Consider the following 19,920-nt stretch of genomic DNA (forward strand, 5'->3'; position numbering starts at 1 on the left):
CCAAAGCTGAAATTTGATTATTTTCTGTGAGTGTGCATTACATTTATATTTTTATGTGATGAGTTTATATTAAAAGATATTTTTAAAATAATTTTTAAAAGAAAAAAAGATAAAGAAAATACTTTTTTATTTAATAAAAAAGTTAGTCTGCAAAAAGCAATAGAAACATCCTCATCGGACATCTCCACCATCTTTTCCATTTAATAGACTACACCTTCCGTTGCTGATGATGTCAATCATTTATAAATAGTTCAGACTCTACTTTTGTGGCAGACTTGAAGCACTTTCGTAGTAAGTAAATGACAAAACGACAGCAAACACAACCAGAATGACAAGGGGAATGGCCAGAGTAATATAGAGGCATTTATCTGAAAGCAAACCAGAAAGTTAAGAGTTTCAGTATTTTAGAGGAATAACAGACAGATGAACTTGTTTATTACATTAAAAAAAAAATTATATCCTGCACCGTCAGCAAATAAGTGCTGATGAATGATGCAACACTCTCATTGGTACAGATCATTTAGGTCTGGTATTTGGCCAGGACTTAAGTGTTGCTTCTGCATTGCATCCAAATTCTGTTCCTAGAATGCCTACACTGTGCCCACAGAATAAACCCCACGATTCAAATACTTTGTATATTTATCCTGCATGATTTTGCAAGGACCCAATGTAACCAAGGCAATTGGTTTGAGATAGGTTAGCTCAGCTCCCCTGCCTACATGCTAAGCTTTCTCATGATTCATGGGGAAGGCATGGAGAAATGCTAATCTTACTGCCATTGCTCATTAGTTATGAAACAGAATTCAGCTTGTTCTTCTACTGCACAGTTTTCTAGTAAATGTCCCTCTATAATTTTGAGGCTTTTGCACAAAATTCCATTTGCGTTCCATTCTTTTAATGGACTGTTTTCCATCTACATCCCCAGCTAGTCAGATTTCTGTATTATCATGTCTTTCATACATCCTGATATTCATATCCTAATATCCCCCGCCCCCCGGGCCACCCACACACACACACCACACAGTGGTGAGTATATCAGGCTAACTTTCAAATCTGGAAGATAGAATTGTCCTCTGGATGCATACAGTTTTATTGCGCCATAGTTGTCTGAGGATGCTTCCAGACAAGGCATTTATATTGCATCATCACCATGCCTCATTATGGAACGTTATGGGCGGGAGAGTGTCCAAGCATCATTGTCTTCCATTTATAACCCTCCCCTGTTTTTCCACTATTACTGCAGTCCTTTTTCTTACTGCACATACTCCTTTAAGAAAGAAAAGATGGAATAGTTGCACAGTGCCTTCTGATTATTAGCACGATGAGTGCTCTGTCTGGAAGCACCCCGAGAGAGCTATGTAATTATGAACAAACAGAAAATGCTAAGTAATCCAAAAGCCTAATTTCACCTGGCCAACACAATGTTTGTCAAAAAAGAGTGGCTTATTTTGCATTTCTTTGGATCAGACCAAATGTGAACTACTGGATTTTACAAGCAAGAGAGAGAGCACGCGCGCCATGGCGTCCTTGCGATGAGAAAGCTTTAACTTTCCAGCACCCTTGACATTTTACACTGACAAGCCGTTAAATGTTTTCCACTTCTTGCTTTGCCCTGACATTGGTTGTGATCTCATGTCTTGCTGCTACCTCTAGTTAAAAAAGGCAGAAAAAAAGGGAAATGTGCTGTAAGAAGAATTTTAGGAAAGACCAGATTTCTCCCCGCTCCCTTACCGATACTTACTGTCCTCTCCGTGAGGAGGCACTGTGGATGTCTCAGGGGAGGTTGCATTAGATGTGGGTGCTACAGCTGGAGAAAAAGGAAATTCTGGAAAGCAAAAGGCAGATGTTTGCTCAATATACAAAAGTGTTTTGAACTACTGAAGCATTTGCTGGGCAGGGTAGGTGTTCATTGGAGGAAAAGCCCATGGGGACAGATGGGCAGCACGCAGGAGTGGAGGCTAGGGCACTTGGCATCACAGGCTGTATGTGTGTGCACACCACAGTGGTTTGTTCCGAAGAGCAGCACTTTACTTTTCTGCCCAGGAGTACTGTTAAGTCTTAACAGTTAAGGGATATTATTGCAGTGTGGGGAAAATCTGCCCTCAGGGAGAGTATTTAATTTCTACCTGACCTTTCTGCTCAGAAGGGGTTTGATGATGCATGGGAGCTAGGTCGTAAGTGCATCACGTACTGAAATACCTTTTAAAGCAGCTGTCTGCCTGCAGTGTCTATAGCAAACTGCATCCCTATAAATACATACACAATATCCTGTCTACTGCACCCCTTACACGTCATCCTATGCAAGTGTGATGGAATATGCCTTGCAGTGTGTGAGGTTACAAGCATTTATTGTATTTTGTGGAGGTGATTAGTTTTGTTAATGCTATGAGCTAGCTGTGAGTGCAAAAACGTGTTCTTGGAACTGGGGCAAGTGAGCTTGCCACATGAGAGTTGGTTAGTTGTTTGAAGTGCAAAGCTCTTTCAGGAGGGGATGGACCTTAACAAAGGTGCTTCTGAAGTTAGCTTTAAGCCTGACTCAGCTTGACAAGTTGACAATCGGTGCACATATCTAAGCTAGTTTTCACCAATAGCAGCAAGTGAGATGCCAAATCTGTATCTGGACTGGGCCACTTCAAACTACAGCACCCTGGAATTCCTTGTTCCCATAGACCAGGGATGGGGAACCGTTTTTGACCCAAGGGCCACGTTCCTTCTTGGGAAACAGTCTGGGGGTTGCATGCCAGCAGTGGATGGGGCTGGAGCCAAAAGTGGATAGAGGCAGGGCCACCACACATACTCTCTTTCATACACCCGTGCTTTCTCCTCCGGCTTCCCTCCCCCTCTCGCTCGCCAGACGCCTCCTCTCCTCATCTGTCCACTGAAGTGCATCAGTGGAGACTTTAAAGAAGCCTGCTTCAAGGGTTTCCATGCAGCGCCCATGGATATCACTGCACCCACAAGGCCAGGCTGAGGCATCCGCCAACCCCCCTACAGCAGCTAATTTGTGGTGGTGCCCAGGGCATTTTTTCAAAATGCCAACTGTGTTCATGTGGCCCAAAAGGCTGGAGACCTCTCAACCAGTCGCTACCCTGAGGGTGGGGATTTGGGGTTGTCACAGTGCGTGGGGAGGGATTAGCCCTTCTTCCCCAGCAGCACCCGGCAGAAAATGATCCCTGGTAAGGCAATTAGGATTTTTAGAAGCCTCCATTAAAGAGGAAAAGTGGCAAAAGAGAGCCCTGGCCATTGGGTGGTATAAAAATGAAACAAACAAACAAACACTAATGGGAGCTTTAAAAAAAAGCCTAATTGTTTTGCACGGGGGAAGAGAAAGGGGAGGCCAGGGGTAAGATGAGGAGGCATCAGTGCTGGATGTAGCCTGCAAGCCACATGTTCACCATTCCTGCCATAGCCCTATCTCGAGTTTTGTTCATGTCCGAGTGCAGTGATGGAATTTTACAGGAAGGCAGGTATGCTGTGGGGGTGTTCAGACGATCACAGGGGTAGAAGAAGCCATTGTGGCTCCCCCCCCCCACGTGCACTGCATGCACGACCGTGTTTAGCAGAATTACCCATGCTGCAGCATCGTTCAAACCTGGTGCATGGCGCGGATGGCTTTGTACCCATCCTACAATCCCTTCTGCAAGTTGTGAGTTGTAAGGTGGATATGAAGCCACCCCCACCATGCACTGGGACCGGATGACACGGCAACCCACACTGCAGCGTGGGTAATTTTGCAAATTGCGGTCGTGCGTGGGGGTGAGGGGAGAAGCCACTATGGCTTCTTTTACCCCTGTGATCATCTGAACATGGACTATATATGAAACCTGAGCTCATATTGTATCCTGTCCTGAAGCAGCAATATCCTAGAATCTTCCACCACAAGCCTTCTAGAAATGATCCACTATCACACTTGCACCACACTGCTGATGTTCATTAACTACTGGCCTTACTTTAACAAGCAGAGCACTTCACTCCACCTCATGGTGACAAAATGGCAAGACAAGGTCAGAAGAACTGATTGTGAAAGCCTGAGAAGGCTATTACTGTTTTATTCGCATAATCTAGCTGGCATCCTATTCGAGAAGCATCCTTGTAGCCTGTTTGGCTTATGGACATTGACACTCAGTACTCATGTTCATGCATTTCTATTGTTTCTCTAGGCTGGGGCGAGCAACGTGTGGCCCTCCAGATGTTTGGACGTATAACTCCCATGATCCCTCACCATTCGCTATGCCAGCTAGGGCTGATGGAAGTTGTAGGCCAAAACATCTGGAGGGCCACAAGTTGCCCACCTCTGCTCATGGCACATGGACACAAGTTGGTCCTCGATTCTGTGCTATGGAGAAGTTAGGAGGGTGCTGGTGTTCCACCAGCCTGAATTACTGTATCAGGGTAGACAACTTGTAATGTTGCACTCAGCCCTTTTCAGTTTTGCTCTGAGTAGGACTTGATAGGATCAGGCAATATACAGACAAACAATCTTTACAGTCTCTGTGGTCAAACATACCCCAAATACACAAGGGAAGAATTTTACTTGGGGAGCCTTTTTCAGAACTTACCAGTAACAGTTACATTTATTTGAATCAAGCACGATCCATTATTGAATAGCTGAATTTCAAAGAGGGCTTCATCTGTCTTTTTGGCATTCCTCACGGTGAAATTGTGGTTAGTCAGAGAAACCCCTGTCTTATTTGTCATCCACTGAAGATTCTCACGATGATCTATAGCAAGTTCTTTTATCGTGCCTTTTGGGTGGTCACGCTGGACTAACAATATCTGCTCTGTTGTATTAAGACTGAGAATGAGTGTCCTACTGCCACCTTCGTGTATTTCCTGATGGTATGTGTGGGGGCATCGTTTTGTTCCTGGAAAAACAAAATATTAATGCTGATGACATCATGAAACTATCAGGGTTAAGGACATGGCAGAAACCTGATTAGAAGTGAACCAGGTGGTCTGCTGCCACTTGCAGAAACTGCAAGTGGTTGCTAATTTGCACTCAAGGAGACAGCATTGTATGACTCAGACCGATAATGGTTTTCGCAGCAGAAAAATATTGTGGAGCTACTGTACAAATGAAGGGCCGCAGTGGCTTAGTGGTTAAGACGCTGAACTGCAGACTGGAAGGTCGGCAGGACACAGCAGTCCGAGGCCCGAGTGCCGCGTGATGGAGTGAGCTCCCGTCTTCAGTCCCAGCTTCTGCCAACCTAGCAGTTCGAAAGCAAGGAATTGCAAGTAGATAAATAGGTACCGCCTTGGCGGGAAAGGTAGCAGCGTTCCGTGCACCTCGGTGTTCAGTCATGCCGGCCACATGACCATGGAAGCGTCTTTGGACAGCGCTGGCTCTTCAGCTTAGAAACGGGGATGAGCGCCGCACCCTAGAGTCGGACACGACTGGTTGGGGACACCTTTTACTGTACAAATGCCAGGCGTCAGAGAGAGATGTCAAGGATAAACAAAGATTTTTGAGCACAGAATTCTGAATATTATATGTGAGTATTAGAGAAGTCTTGAACAGCCATTCTGTTGCTTCCTCTCTCTTTTTTGGAGGTTAACAGTAACCTTGGACAAAATAAGAACCTATCACCTGTGACAAAGGCTACAATCCTATGCACACTTACTGGCGACTGAGCCCCATTGCATTTAATAGAGCTTACTTCCAAGGAAACATGCACAGAATTGAACTGCTAGTCTACAAGTTACCCAAGTTACTAGCAAAACCTTTAATAAACTTGAATAAATGGTAAATTCTCCCCACCAAGGGATGTAAACAGTGGGGTCCCATTGGTATTGGGACAATCCTTTTCAACGTATTCATAAATGATCTGGAATTAGGAGTGAACAGAGAGGTGGCCAAGTTTGCTGATGACTCCAAATAATGTAGGGTAATGTAGGGTTAAAACAAAAAATGGATTGCCAAGGGCTCCAAAAGGATCTCTTCAGACTAGGAGAATGGGCATCAAATGGCAAATGCAGTTCAGTATAAGCAAGTGTAAAGTGATACGCACACTGGGGCAAAAAATCCCAACTTCTTTTATATGGTGATGGGATCTGAGCTAGGGGTAGAATCATAGAATAGTAGGGTTGGAAGGGGCCTACAAAGCCATCGAGTCCAACCCCCTGCTCAGTGCAGGAATCCAAGTCAGAGCAGATGGTCAGAGCAAGTCCCTGACAGATGGCTGTCCAGCCTCGTCTTGAATGCCTCCAGTGTGGGAGAGCCCACCACCTCCCTAGGGAATTGGTTCCATTGTCGTATTGCTCTAACAGTCAGGAAGGTTTTCCTGATGTTCAGGAAAAACTTCCTGACTGTTAGAGCAATACATCAATGGAACCAATTACCTAGGGAAGTGGTGGGCTCTCCCACACTGGAGGTGTTCAAGACGAGGCGGGACAGCCATCTGCCTCGTCTTGAATGACTGATCAAGAAAGAGATCTTGGGGTTGTGGTGGACAGCTCAATGAAAATGTCAACCCAATGTGCAGCTGCTGTGAAAGAGGCAAATTTCATGTTAGGCATAACTGGAAAAGGAACGGAAAAAAGATCGTAGTCCCCTTAATACAGATCTATGTTGTGACCACAGTTAGAATACTGCGTACAGTTCTGGTCACTGCACCTAAAAAAGGATACTGTAGAGCTGGAAAAAGTGCAGAAAAGGGCAAGTAAAATGACCAAGGGGCTGGAGCAACTCCCCTGTGAGGAAAGGTTACAATACCCGGGACTGTTTATTTTAGAGAAAAGGTGAGTGAGGGGAGACATGACAGAGGTGTACAAAATTATGCATGGTGTGGAGAAAATGGAGAGGGAGACATTTTTCTCCTTCTCTCATAATACTAGATTCCAGGGCCATCGCATGAAGTTGATTGGTGGGAGATTTAGGACAGACAGAAAAAAGTACCTTTTCACACAGCATGTACTCTCGAACTATTGAATTTGTTACCATAAGATATAGTGAAGGCCACATGTACTGTATGGCTTTAAAAGGGTATAGACACATTCATGAAGGAGAAGGCTATTCATGCGACTAGTCCTGATTAGAGATGTGAAAGCCCGGGGAAAACGGAAGCATTCAAGAAAACACATTTTTTCTTTTGACTTCCGGTCGGTGCCATGTCGCCCTGGCAAGTGTCCTGTGGAGGCTCTGCAGGTCGCCCCCTCAAACAGCTTTTAAAAGGTTGAAAACCTTTTTTTATCTTCCCCTGGAACTAAAAGGGGAAGCTAGAGTATCATCTGGATAAGATCTTGGAAGAACAACTCCTTTTGCAAAGCAGCAGAAGGGCTGGCCTCTAAGGTTAGTTTTCCGGACGGTCATCTACCCAAAGTTGTTATGAAACTCCTCCGTAGTGAGGAGAATTCAGGGCTGACAAGCACCAATTTTAGTTAATATTTATGAAATGAAAATACCAACAATATCTGAGGACCTGCAAAATCTGTTTAAATGACTGTGTGTTTGCCATTATCCCTACTTGCTTTGCTTATGAAAGAGGAGGATGGCAGCATTAAGGGGAAGGAAGAAAGCTGCAGGATCACTGCTGACCCCCCCCCCCCAACACCTCCCTTGGGAAAGGTTTCTAGAAATGCTGGAAATGTAGAGGAGTTGTTGGCTTTGATAAAAACTTTGTCTTCTCAATTAGCAGAACAGGCTCAGAGGCTGGATACAATCCAAGATTTCATTACTACCCTTCAAGGGACTGTGGATTTAATTAATAGATCTCTGCAAAAGACGGAATTGAAGGTTAATGCCCTCCAGGACCAGGTGACTGCTATGCATGCCTCTCATAATATCCTGTGTGCTAGAATTTCCCAACTGGAGGCACATTCACATAGAGCAAACCTGCGTATTCTTGGTATCAAAGATCTGCCTGCTGATATAAGCCTGTTTAAATTCCTGGATAAATTCCTGCATGAGCTAGTTGCTCTGCTATCTGATTATTTACTTGATATTGAGCAAGCATACCGTGTTCCAGGTTCAATTCGTGGCACCAAAGGGACTGCCTATACTGTTCAATTTGCAAGAGTCTCTACAAAAAATCATATTCCGTGCCTGGCAAGAGAAATGAAAGAACTTTGGGGGGGGGCCAACAAAGGATAAAGTTACGTTATTTCCAGATTACACTAAAGAAATCGCTGATAAAAGAAGGCAATTCACCAAGGCGAGAAATCAGGCAAGACAAATGAATTTGCCATATCATATCAAGCACCCTGCTATATTTTGCATTCTTTTCAAAGGACAGATGAAAAAGTTTTTAAATCATAAAACGGTGGAAGCTTGGCTAGCTGGTATACAAAGTAAAGCACAGAAGACTTCTTTCCCACCCTCACGAGCTGGGAATATTTCAGTGATTATTGCTTCTCGGATCTGTTTGGGCTACAAGGGCCAGGCCGTATGCCAGTGCAGAGGATTGGTTACATATATTTATTGTTGTTTTTTAACTTCCTCTTTTGACATGATATATAAAATTCTTGTTTGTGTGTATAGCTATGTACACAATCATATCTATATCAAGAAATGATACTATCTAAAATATAGATAGTATAAAATATATTAGTGATTTATTATTTTTTATCCTTTTTAATTTCCTTCCTTATTACTATTATTATTACTTTCATTATGAGACTGATTAGTAATATTTTTGGCTGGCAAAATTTTTAAGCTTTACTATGAAATATTAACTGAAGGGCAATATGTGGTTAGTGGAAATGAATTGTATGCTTGCTTCCTTGCTATAAGACTGATGATATGATACTGAAATTTAAGGTTGGCTTCCTATGCTGTACTGAATTGTAATATTGGCAATGTTATAGGTATAATTTCTAAGTAGAATGATATTTGAAGTTTGTGTGTAATGCAGTTTAAATCTAATCCTTTTAAGTAACTTCTTCATATTTTCTCTTTTGCTTTCCTCTTCCTTTTTCTTCTTCTGATTTTTTTTCTCTCTGTCTTGTTATTGCTGTGTCCTCTTAGGAATACTGTATTGGTGGAAACTGTAGAGATTGACTGGGTTGTTGGTACTGTTTATTTCATTTATAAAGATTAAAAAATAGAATAAAAAGTATTTTTTTAAGAGAAAACACTTCCCCCCCCAAAAAAACTTGGACCTTTCAGAATATCTAACTGCTAATTTGGATTAGGTCCTCCTCCTGCCAGCACAAACTGCTCCCCCCTCCTCTCCTGGTATTCATTGATATACTGAGCGGGGGATTATAGCAACCCATAGAATTGGGCTGAGACTGTGATTAACCAGACTTGGGCCAGACGGGGGGCGGGGGGACACCGACAGTATTCCCAGCTGAATGCCTGCATGTCGCAGGAGGTGTCCGGCGTGTCTGTTGGAGAGAGATGCAGGCAAAGGGCTCAGTGCTGGAGCCTCTGCGCTGCATGCAGAAGGTCCCCCATGCAATTCCGGGTATTTCCCAGCAGGGCTGGGAAAGGCCCTGACATGAACCCAGGAGAGGCACTGCCCGTCAGTGGAGCTGGTACTGAGCGAGATGGGCTGTGTGTAGAAGGGAGCATGACTACCTGGTCTAGTTCAAACGATCATTGTAGGCTAAACAAGCTGCGGCGTGTGCCAGGTGCAAGTTTCATAATCACCCAGCCACGGCTTGTCATTTATTTATTATTATTTATTTATTGAAGTTAGAGCGGGAAGCTTACGCAGCAGACTGCCGGGGCGAGCCCAGGCGCATGCGCGCTCGCGCGGCCGCCCATCGCAGCCGGGTTCCTCCGTCCTACGTGGCAGCGATCGCATTTGGGATGCGTGTCTTCTCACGACGCTAATGTGAGTCGCCCGCTCCCCGGTGCCCGCTGCCCCCACTCCCGTCGCCGCCTCCCCCACTGTCTGTTCTGTACAGACAGAACAGAGAAAACATGGTGCTGTGAGGCAAGTGGTGCAGCTAGGGGCCCAAGTCCAGAGCCCAGGGGCCTGCTAAGGACCGCTTGGAGAGTGACAGGTGATGGGGGGCTGTGGCAAACTGGCCCAGTGCCAGGGCTGATATGGGCATGCCGGGGCTATTGGCACAGCACCCATTCTTCTCTTTGGAAAACATTTTATAGTTACAGGGCGGCCAGCCAGGCATGTACTGATCACAGGTGCTCATTTTATTATTTTACTTTTAAAATATAATATCCTGTTCTACAACAAAATAGAGTGTATTCCCAAGTAAGAGTATTTAGCATCAGGGCCGCAGAAGCAAACCACATGTTATTCTTGTAGTCAAGATGGTGCTGTAATTTAAGTGAATTTAAAATGTGAAACTGTACATGCTCGGCATATTTCTTTTTCATTAGGATTGACAAACAGGTCATTGTTGCTGTATTGCCCCAACTTATCAGAAGTTTAGAAGCAGTTGCAGAGCAGGAAATGTCTGGGTGGTGGAGACATGCTAGTTCTGTGCTTCACTACTGAAGTATTATGCCTGGCTGTCTGAACCACCACCACCCAACACACACACACACACACACACACACACAGACTATGAAGTCCAGGGTCTCAGGTTACCTAGCTGCAGCACTGTGCGAGGCACTGCAATAACTTTAATTTGTAGTCCATTCGATCACCATTTTGGAAGTAGGGGATACTCCCCTTATAATTATAGGCACTAGGATATTTGGGGGGTGGGAATTTGGAGAGACTAAACACTACAACACAGCATGACTGCCTGGTCTGGTTTGAACAATCATTGTAGGCTAAACAAGCTGTGGCGTGTGCCAGGTGCAAGTTTCATAATCACCCAGCCAGCCACAGCTTGCCATTTATTTATTATTATTTATTTATTGCATTTATATCCCGCCATTGTTCCTGTTGCAAAGAACCCAAGGTGGCTTACATTTTCCTCCTCCTCCTCCTCTCCATTTTATCCTCACAACAACCACCACCCTGTGAGGTGGGTTGGGCTGAGAGTCTGTTCCTGGCCCAGAGTCACCCAGTGAGCTTCCATGGCCGAGTGGGGACGAGAACCCGAATCTCCCGTCTCCTAATCGAACACTCTCGCCACTACACTCTCTTTGATCAGCTTCCGCCAGGCTTTAAAAACCTGGCTGTTCAGGCGGGCATTTGGGGTGGGTTAGGGTTTTTTAGAGCAGTGTTGTTTTGTTATTTATTTTTTTGTTCAGTTGATTATGTAAATTTGTTATTAGTATTGTACGCTATTAGAGTGGCCGGGTAGCCGGCCAGATGGGTGGCTAATAAATCAAATACATGCATACATACATACATAAATACACCACACTGGCTCTTGTCATGTCACCTGAACCCAGGCAGCACAGCTTGTTTGAACAGGAAACAATGTTTTAAAACCATTGTCAATCAAGGAGAAGACAATCAAGGAGAAGACAAGGATGAAACTTTTGAAAAGCAAATAGCCAATGTTTTAAGGAAGCATGATGTAGTAGTAATGGGGGACTTCAATTTCCCCGATATTTGTTGGGAGACAAATTCTGCAAAACATGGCCCCTCCAGGAAATTCCTGACTTGTGTGGCGGATAACTTCCTCCTACAGAAAGTAGAGGAAGGAACTAGAGGATCGGCTATCCTTGACTTGATCCTAACCACCAGAGATGACTTAGTGGATAAAGTAGCAGTTACAGGAACTCTGAGGGAAAGCGACCATGTTGTACTTGAGTTCTTGGTTCTAAGGGAAGCAAAAGCCGAGTGTAGTCAAACGCGTACCCTGGATTTTAGGAAAGCTGATTTTAATAAACTCAGGACAATTATCATTAAGGTCCCATGGCAAGCGACGCTAACGAGAAAAGGAGTCCAAGATGGGTGAGAGCTTTTACAAAAGGAAATTCTCAAGGCACAATCACAAACAATTCCAACAAGAAGAAAAGGTGGAAGGCAACAGAAGAAGCCAATGTGGCTTCACAAAAAGCTTAGGGATGACCTGAAAACAAAAAAGGACATATATAGGAAGTGGAAAGAAGGCCAAGTAACAAAGGAAGAGTACAGGCAGATAGCACAGAATTGCAGGGATGGCATCAGGAAGGCTAAAGCTGAGAATGAGCTGAGGGTAGCAAGGGATGCTAAAAACAACAAAAAGGCTTTCTTCAGCTACATGCATAGTGAAAGGCAGAGGAAAGAAATGGTGGTTCAGCTACTAAATAAGGATGGCAAAACGATAACAGATGACAAAGAAAAGGCAGAGGTGCTCAATTCCTACTTTGGCTCAGTCTTCTCCCAAAAGAGGGTCTTTGACCCCCCTGGCAAAGGCGAAGTACAGGCTGAAGGGGCAGGCTTGCAGCTTGAGATCAATAGGCATATGGTCAAGGAACACCTACTTACTTTGAATGAGTTCAGATCACCAGGGCCAGATGAACTGCATCCTAGAGTCATAAAGGAACTGGCAGAAGAACTCTCAGAACCGCTGTCTATTCTCTTTGAGAAATCATGGAGGACAGGGGAAGTGCCAGATGACTGGAGGAGGGCTAACGTTGTCCCTATCTTCAAAAAGGGTAAAAAGGAGGAACCTGGGAACTACGGACCAGTCAGTCTGACATCAATCCCTGGGAAAATTCTGGAGCAGATGATGAAGCAATCCATCTGGAAGCTCCTTGAAAAAATGCCGTGATTACTCGAAGCCAACATGGATTTGTCAAAAATGAGTCCTGCCAGACAAATCTGATCTCATTTTTTGATCAAGTCACCTGCCTTGTAGACCGTGGGAATGCTGTAGACATCATATACCTCGACTTCATTAAAGCTTTCGACAAAGTGCCCCATGATATCCTGATGAGCAAACTAGCTCAAAGTGGGCTAGATGAAACAACGATCCGGTGGATCCACAGTTGGCTACAGAATCGGACTCAAAGAGTGCTTATCAATGGGACCTTCTCAAGCTGGGGAGAGGTAACGAGTGGGGTACCGCAGGGCTCAGTCCTGGGCCCAGTGCTCTTCAACATTTTTATGAATGACTTGGAGGAGGAGGTGCAGAGAATGCTGGTCAGATCTGCAGATGACACAAAATTGGGCAGGATGGCTAATACTTTGGAAGACAGAAACAAAATTCAAAGTGATCTGGATAGACTGGAGCGCTGGGCAGAAAACAACAGAATGACATTGAATAGGGATAAATGCCAAGTTCTGCACCTAGGAAAAAGAAACCAAATGCACAGTTACAAGATGGGGGATACGTGGCTCAACCACACTACAAGAGAGAAGGATCTTGGAATTGTTGTCTATCACAAGCTGAATATGAGCCAACAATGTGATGTGGCTGCAAAAAAGGCCAATGCTCTTTTGGGCTGCATTAATAGAAGCATCGCTTCCAAATCCTGGGAAGTACTAGTTCCCCTCTACTCAGCACTGGTTAGGCCTCATCTGGAGTACTGTGTCCAGTTCTGGGCACCACACTTTAAGAAGGATGCAGACAAACTGGAGAGGGTTCAGAAGAAGGCAACAAAGATGATCAGGGGACTGGAAACAAAGCCCTATGAAGAGAGACTGAAAGAACTGGGCATGTTTAGCCTTGAGAAGAGAAGACTGAGGGGAGATATGATAGCACTCTTCAAGTACGTGAAAGGTTGTCCCAGAGAAGAAGGCCAGGATCTCTTCTTGATCACCCCAGAGTGCAGGACACGGAATAATGGGCTCAAGTTACAGGAAGCCAGATGCTGGCTGAACATCAGGAAAAACTTCCTGACTGTAAGAGCAATACGACAATGGAACCAATTACCTGGGGAGGTGGTGGGCTCTCCCACACTGGAGGCCTTCGAGACAAGGCTGGACAGCCATTTGTCAGGGATGCTCTGACTTGGATTCCTGCACTGAGCAGGGGGTTGGACTCGATGGCCTTGTAGGCCCCTTCCAACCCGACTATTCTATGATTCTATGAACCCCCAACAACAGCCCATGGGATATCTGAGGGTTGTTTCCCCCACAAACAAGCCATGCTGCCCAGGGTCAGACAACATGACAAACTGCATTCGGGCGGGTGATGATGCAATCATGTATGGCACGTGCTGCAGCTTAAACAAGCGATTGTGGCTTGTTTAGCCTACAATGATCATCCGAACCAGGTCGATGACTGGGTTCGCATGACATGATGAGCCACAGTGGGTTGTGATCCTTGTTAGTGTCAGCGTGGCTTATCATGATGTCCGAACTCAGTGCAGATGTTTCAACGTGTGTTGTTTTTCACAAACAAGCCACCCTGAGAACCCATGGCTTGTAGTGATGTTGTTGAGGGTGGCTTGTTCTCAGGGAGGCATGTCATGATGTCTGAACCCAGCAGCATGGCTTGTGCTGCTTTTTGCAGTCTTGCCAGTGCCACCTCCAAAGACTGCTCCTCCACCAATACCAAAGTGGCACTTTAGAAAGACTGTAACTAAGTCATCACCTTTTTTAAAATTATTTTTTCAGTGCCTTGGACGTGCTCAAATGGGGGCTTTAAAATTATCACTATTACTATTACTATTATTCCTGGTCTTTCGCAAATGTGCAAAAGCAGAGATATAGCTGTCTCCTGTGTATAGTCTCACATTTTCAATCGCCTTGTATCTTACAGCTGTCAAAGGAAGTCCCAAAGTGGAGTAGGTAACATACAAAGCAGTTGACAAGGCGAGACTGCACATAGGCTAATTTGAGCACATTTACTAAGGACTGGGGGGGGTAATACCAAGAGAAACAGCTGCAACATACAAGGTAATTGACAAGGCAAGACTGGGAAATTGATGATGATGATGATGATATACAACCCTATTTGCTTACTTTCAGGGCACCAATTTTTTTTCAGTGTCGGATGGGATAGTAATCAGGGAGGGGAGAAGGCTGGGAAAATTTCCTGCTGTAGGGACGAGGAGACATGACGTGTCGCCACGCAAAGGACACTGAGATATATGCAGGGAGCAGGCTAAATAGAGGACTGAGGGGGACTGAGGAGGAAAGAAGCCATGCCAAGCTGCCATGTGCTACTCCCCTTTCTGAACTTCCTGAAGGCTCGGGGAGTGTTGAAAAGAGGGAGAACGCTAACGAGTGTCAGTTCAAGTTTTAATAGTGCGAGGATGACATTACCAAGTGGGAGTTATTATCCCCCCTCCCCTGTCTTTGGTGCTCCTTTTCAGAGCACTTATTTGTTTGCCTTTTTTTCCTTCTTTTTCCGTGCTTCTGAATTGCACAAATGGGTTCCTGCTTTCTCTTAATATTATTCGCCCCCGGTCCTTCTCAAGTGTGCTCAGATTAGCCAATTAGTCCTGCTGTGTCAATTTCCTTGTATGTTACCTATTTCACTTCAATGCTGCCTTTGACATACAAAGAAATATAACGTACAAGGCGAGACTACACGTACTGAACAGTCAAATCTGCACACTTTCGAAAGACCAGGGGGGAAATAAATACTGTCACAGAGTATGAATGTAATGTGCATTGCTGATCAGAATTCATTGTATTTCAGAGGAGTGCTATTCCTAATTATCAGTGTATGCTAACTGTATGCGATCTGTGACATATGAGATTAGTTCTGCCTGTGTTGTGAGAGAACTGTGAGTAATAGAATGTATTCTTAGAAATAGAAGAAGGTTGACACAAATGGGTCAGTCGAGTACTGGAACCAGAAAGCTGCTGCAGGGTTACCTTCATCTAAGTTACCCGTGTCAATGGCAAACCTGGCTACACTGGAAAAAAATAGGAATAGTGGTACGGCCAGGTACAAAACGTAGGATGAGGTCATCATCAACATAAGGGTTATCCATAAGGAGGGGTTGTCCGGCTGGGTCCAGGAGGTTGTAAATTCCTCCTTGAGAGAGGGAGTGGTGCCTGCTGCTTTAAAAGAGGCAGTAATTAGACCACTCCTGAAAAAGCCTAACCTGGACCCAGAGGATGTTAACAATTATAGGCCAGTGGCCAACATCCCCTTCCTGGGCAAGGTGCTTGAGTGGGTGGTTGTAGGACAGCTCCAGGCACTGTTGAATGAAACGGATTATCTAGATCCATTTCAATCGGGCTTCAGGCCTGGTTTTGGAACGGAAACTGCCTTGGTCGCCCTGTGGGATGACCTCTGCCGGGAGAGGGACAGGGGGAGTGCGACCCTGTTGATTCTCCTGGACCTCTCAGCGGCTTTTGATACCATCGACCATGGTATCCTTCTGGATAGGTTGTCTGGGTTGGGAGTTGTCAATATGCGGATGACACCCAGCTCTACCTCTCTTTCTCATCAAAACCAGGTGAGGCAGTGGCTGTTCTGAACCAGTGCCTGGGCACGGTAATGGACTGGATGAGGGCTAATAAACTGAAACTCAATCCAGACAAGATGGAGGTACTGTTAGTGGGTGGTTCGTCTGCCCGGCTAGGTGATATTCAACCTGTTCTGGAGGGGGTTGCACTCCCCCTAAAGGATCAGGTTCGTAGTTTGGGGGTGCTCTTGGATCCAGAACTGTCACTTGAGGCACAGGTGAACTCAGTGGCACGGAGCACTTTTTATCAGCTTAGGCTGGTATACCAACTACGCCCTTATCTGGACAGAGATAGCCTAGCTACAGTTATCCATGCTCTGATAACTTCTCGTCTGGATTACTGCAATGCGTTATACGTGGGGCTGCCTTTGAAAACGGTCCGGAAACTTCAGCTGGTCCAAAATAGGGCAGCAAGATTGTTAACAGGGACTGGCCTGCGAGCTCATACTACGCCAGTACTTTTCCAGCTGCACTGGCTGCCAGTCCATTTCTGGGCCCAATTCAAAGTGCTGGTGTTAACATTCAAAGCCCTTAACGGCTTGGGGCCAGGTTACCTGAAGGATCGCCTCTTCCCATATGTGCCTGTCCGGACCTTAAGGTCATCATCAGAGGCCCTTCTCTGTGAGCCCCTGCCAAAGGAAGTGAGGCGGGTGGCTACTAGGAGGAGGGCTTTTTCTGTTGTGGCACCCCGGCTCCGGAATGAGCTCCCTAGTGAGGTTCGCCTGGCGCCTACATTGTACTCCTTTCGGCGCCAGGTGAAGACCTTTTTATTTTCCCAGGCATTTTAGCCTTCTAAATTTTTATCTTTGCTGTTTTAAATCTGTATTTTAAACTCCTGTACTGCTGCTAGGTTTTATTGTGATTGTATTGTTATATTGTGGTTTTAATGTTCTATATATTTTAAATTGTTTTATTGTGTGTTGTTTGGTTTTAGTTTTTGTGAACCGCCCAGAGAGCTTCGGCTATTGGGCGGTATAGAAATGAAATAAATAAATAAATAAAATAAATTATCAAAGCAAGAGTTTGATCTAATTGCCCAGAGAGATCCTGGAAGAATGAGAAGCCTACCAAACATGATTGCCTAAGCTCTGCAAACCATGCTTGCCAGATAGGTAACTATAAGATCTTAATGATGACCGCTTTGTTGGTTGAGAGGAATAGAACTTTAATTTTACTAAGAAATATAGTAGCCACAATTTCTATTTTGCTTGTAATCATCCCAATTGCACAGTATGTAGTAATGTGTTTTGCTTGTTTCATCATTTCAAAGATTTGTTATTCTCTAATCGTGTTTGAGCAATAAATGTATATTTTGTAGTACCACTTTGTGTTATTTGGCTTAAGAGAAGTTTCAGGGACCACAACCCATATCAATTAATTCTTGATGCCCCAAACAGTCAGCTGGGACTCATAAATCCGCTATATGTGTCCATATAGCTGCAGTTTTCTCTCTTGGTCAAGTGAGTCACAGACACACTTGTTCAAATTTAAGAAACAAGCTAGAGTCTCTATACCAGCCTAAAATCCCGCATTTAAAACAGAGCTTACTGCTTTTGTTTCAAATGCAGGATCACAACGGACTCCCTTTACATGCGCTTCCTTCCCCCCTTTCCCCCGTCCTTTCCCCCCTTATCTGAGCCTTCTGTATGTTTCATTATACAGCCACTAGATGGTGCTGTGGTCTAGCTCCTCTTATGGCGGCTTTTCCTTTTTCCTGAGGGAATTCAAGTGGAACTCAAAATACTGTAATTTGATAGCTCATTATCTCAAATCTTTTTTTAAAAAAATGGAATACAGGTCATTTCGTGTCACGATGTTATCTAAAGGACCCGCAAACTTCCGTGAGTAACCAGTCTCAATAGCACAATAAAAGCTCCATGTGCAGAAGCCCCTAGTCAAATGGAGCAAGAAGAAGTTACCCATCTCAGTATAATCTCATGCGCATACTCCCGAAGCGTAAAAAAAAGCGGTGAACAAGCGACGGTCCTTCCTAAGTGCCGTTTGGGTATTGGTGGAGGGGCAGTCACTGGTGAGGGAGGCTGGAGGCAGCACTGGTGAGGTTGTGAATAGCAAAATGAAACAAGGGGAGGGGAACCCTCAACTAAAGTCACCAGCAGATCAATGAGACCACAAAATGTGTGACATAATCAAATACGATGCTAATAATTATAAGGTTCACAATGTGATTATAATGAATTATAACAAGTGTACATACACATTGCACTGTCCCTGAATGATAATACTTGACAATAATACAGATGGTCATTCATAGTAAATTCAGTAAATATATATCCCCTTTCAACAGGACATAATAGTGATGAGCCAACCCAGGTATCTGGGGTGAATGAGTCAACAAGCGTATATATACATTGTACTAGCTCTGAATCGTGGTGATAAACAATGGTAAAAAGGTTCATTCATTATGAATTTAGTAGACAGAAGTCTCTTTATAAGTCTGGATACTGACGAGTCAACCCAGATTCTCTTGGGTGAATAAAACTGAAATAACCCACGGTGGCCGTGGGTTATATGATGATATTCCACAAACTCATCGGGGCTTGCATGTTCATAATGGCAGCCGTATGCACCTGGCATGCGCTGTAGCTCACTGTGGATCAAACAACCCACGGTGAGCCTGGCGTGCCGTACGAACGAGGTCGTCCTCTAGGATGTCAGTGTTATAATACAAAGCCAAAGAGCTTCAACGTACATATACAAATAAAACTCCAATGAACTGGAAGTAAACACGAAATCTAAACCACTCACTTTCCTGATAGCTAATCTTAGATTGCGTGACCAGTTGGGCACTTCTATCTTGCCCAATGCATGCATAATCTATATGAGCCCATTTCCTAGTAATCTAGCCTGAGTGTGGCAAAACAGACATCCATTGTGTTTTCTCAGCATACCGTCTTGTCTCTTTTTTCCAGGTTGCTAAGGAGTCCTGGGATCTCCTCAAAGAACATCTATTTAGTGGATTGTATATGTTACTTTGCGAAGAGAAAACTCACTGGAAAAGACCCTGATGCTGGGAAAGATTGAAGGCAAAAGGAGAAGGGGACGGCAGAGGAGGAGATGGCTAGATAGCATCAATCAATATGAACTTGAGCACACTTCGGGAGAGAGCGGAGGACAGGAAGGCCTGGCGTGCTATGGTCCATGGGGTCACGAAGAGGCGGACACGACTTAACAACTGAACAACAAATATGTTACTTTTCACACATAATTTTATAAAGAACAGAATGGAAGGAGTCCAGTCCAGCTTTCCTAACTGCTCATCTGGGATTCTGAAGACTGGAGATTTCATACCCTGTTCACCCGTGAATCTCAGTGGTCATTGGGAGATGGAACCGGGGTAGAACTCAAGTTGAGGCCTACTGCCTAGGAGGAACTTGGTGGAGGGGTACAAATCAGTTCTTAGTGGCTGCCCGGATTTACGGAGTTATCTTTGCTGGCAGTCTGCAGAATTACATCTTTGAAGACACAAAATCTTTTTTCTTGGGCTGGCAGGTAGGTATATATAGTTTAGTTTAACATAGTTTGCATTTTTAGATATTTTATACTACAGCCTCACCCTGTTCATATTTACTCAAAAGCACTTGGGATGCTTCCAGATGAAGCTTTTATTGCGTCATCACCCTGCCTCATTCACAGAATGTTATGGAGTGTCCAGACAACGTTGTCTTCCATTCGTAACCCTCCCGGATTTTCTCATAGCTTCTTCCATCTTTTTTCTTACCATTGAAAATCCATTAAGG

General features: G+C 44.5%; 1 long non-coding RNA gene across 1 annotated transcript in view; it reads left to right on the top strand.

Moving 5' to 3' along the window:
* Positions 1 to 19,413, top strand: part of LOC146355299 (uncharacterized) — a 33,663-nt gene extending 14,250 nt beyond the window's left edge. The window contains exon 2 of the long non-coding RNA XR_014787145.1: positions 19,093 to 19,413. This is a non-coding gene — a long non-coding RNA (uncharacterized LOC146355299). The remainder of the gene's footprint in view (positions 1 to 19,092) is intronic.
* Positions 19,414 to 19,920: the final 507 nt, after the last annotated feature.

The sequence above is a fragment of the Heloderma suspectum genome, chromosome 2, assembly GCF_057233095.1.
Source record: "Heloderma suspectum isolate Gila_16-S chromosome 2, 16-S_ref, whole genome shotgun sequence".
NCBI classification, from domain to species: domain Eukaryota; kingdom Metazoa; phylum Chordata; class Lepidosauria; order Squamata; family Helodermatidae; genus Heloderma; species Heloderma suspectum.